This window comes from Penaeus japonicus, unplaced genomic scaffold, assembly GCF_977035675.1.
Source record: "Penaeus japonicus unplaced genomic scaffold, GWHDUDI00000001_assembly GWHDUDI00000013, whole genome shotgun sequence".
In the NCBI taxonomy this organism is placed as follows: domain Eukaryota; kingdom Metazoa; phylum Arthropoda; class Malacostraca; order Decapoda; family Penaeidae; genus Penaeus; species Penaeus japonicus.
This window is the reverse complement of record NW_028234415.1, coordinates 49,179,112-49,181,611: the sequence shown is the minus strand read 5'-3', so window position 1 is coordinate 49,181,611 and position 2,500 is coordinate 49,179,112.

The following is a 2,500-nucleotide window of genomic DNA, read 5'->3' as shown; positions in this document are numbered from 1 at the left end:
TGCTAGACGTCACGTGGTTTTGTTCCTTTCGCGCCGAGACCACGAATTCCCCCAAGTTATAAAGGCACCCTCGTTGTTTTAATGCGTCGCCGGTTCTGCTTAAGCCTCAGGGGATGAAAGATGATGCAATTGCAGATTTCCTTGTTCCTGTGTGGATGATGCAACTCCTGCAACTTGGTGGGTTTATTGCGACAGATGTAAGGAGGTGTGGATGAGGATTGATGACTTTGTTAAGCAAGGGATGTAATTGATGTCGTTCGGTTGTGGTTTTATTACTTTAAGAAATTATATACTTTGAATATTTGTTTATTGTTTGTGTTTGTGGATTGTTTTATGGGAAGTGTTGTTTTTGTTGTTAGTGTTGTTGTTTTGTTGTTGTTATTGTTGTTGTTGTCTTGTTGTTATTGTTGTTGTTTTGTTAGTGTTGTTTTGTTGTGTTTTGTTGTGTTTTTATTAATGTTATGTGCAATTGCATGCTATTATGATGATGATTTAATCGAAACGCTTCATTCGTTTTTCTTTTCGTATTTTTATTTTTCCAAACCCATGGCTATAATTCAGTCTTAAAGAACGATTATATCCAATATAAAGAAGATAATTTTGTTCTTTGTATCAAGAAGAATGAGTATTCAAAACTTCAACAAAGTATCAACCGCTTAAACGCCAAAGTTTTTTGTGCAACAATGCATATTGCTTCCCACAACAGACACAAGTTTAGCATGTGTACCTAGGGCCGTGTACCTGTGTATGAGCATGAGCGTCTTTAAGCTTCGTTCACGTTACGGAGAAGACACTGTAGTATTTTGAAGTGGAATAAAAAAAAAAGAAAAAAAAAAGAAAAAAAAAGAAGAAGAAGAAGAAAAAAAAAACTTTACTAGGGAGAACTATTTACTAATATACTACTTCAGTGTATGTATCATTGAAAAAAAATAGCTTGCTGTAGGGGTCTTTGTACACGTGGGGTCTAGTCTAGCTTGCACGTTCCCTTGCTCGTTCGCTGTGCAACGAGTGATAATCAGGTTGATATGTCTTGCATTTAAAATATAGCTATTGATTAGAATATATTTTATTACATTTTGATATATGATTAAGGAAAGAAAACAGTGGTAGAGAATGATATAAGAGAGACTTTAGTTACATATGTTATTATTCATGTTTGGTATTCTGAAAACACACAAACACATACACGAAAACACACAAATGTGTAAACATAGATACATATATTCATATATACATACATACATGCGCTCTCAAACATATATAAATACATGCGCACGCACACAGAAATACATACATACATGCATGCATACTAATATCGAATACGTACAGTTTTGAGTCTAGCTGTACGTACTTGTGTATATATGCATCTCAGGATATAATTAAGTTTCTTTTTTTAAGTATTCCTATGCTTCTTAAAGGAGAGAAGACGTATGGAAGGAACTTTCATTATCGAATATTTTGTGTGTGTGTGTGTGTACGTACACACATACACAACACACACACACACACACACACACACACACACACACACACACACACACACACACACACACACATATATATATATATATATATATATATATATATATATATATATATATATATATACATATATATATGTGTGTGTGTGTGTGTGTGTGTGTATGTGTGTGTGTGTGTGTGTGTGTATGTGTGTGTGTGTGTGTGTGTGTATGTGTGTGTGTGTGTGTGTGTGTGTGTTCGTATACACACACACACACTCAAACACACAAAACTTCACAGTCGAAACACAAACAAACCACAATATCTCCCATCAAATTAGACACAACCCCTTCAAAACATCACCTCCGCTTGCACATAGGACAACAAACTCAACAAAAGCACTTTACACGCCCATCAAACACACACACGATTCCCTCCCATTCTCATAGAGTGAGAGTACAACCCGAAGGAAAAAAACAAAAAAAAAAAAATCACTCGAGAAGCTATTATGATCCCTATACCAGGAGCTGTTAGGGTCGAAAATCGCATGACCTGTCACGGGTTTTGTTATTGATGGATGCCAAAGACCTAAAGACAGGTTCACAATGCACCTGTTGTTATAGAAAGGTTGGGAAAATAACAAAAGATATTTTGACGAAGTTTTTTATACAGGGGCGGTTTAATGAGGCGTTTTGTTGTTGTTATTGTTGTTTTTTTCTTCTTATTGTGTGAGGTTTTGAGTGAGTGACGCTGGTCTAAGAGGCGATTCTATACTTTGAATATTTGTTTATTGTTTGTGTTTGTGGATTGTTTTATGGGAAGTGTTGTGTTTGTTGTATTTGTTGTTAGCGTTGTTGTTAGTATTGTTTTGTTGTTGTTGTCTTGTTGTTATTATTGTTGTTGTTTTGTTGTTAGTGTTGTTGTTGTTTTGTTGTTAGTGTTGTTGTTGTTATCGTCTCCTTGTGTGAGGTTTGAGTGAGTGACGCTGGTCCAAGAGGCGATTCTATACTTTGAATATTCGTTTATTGTTTGTGTTTGT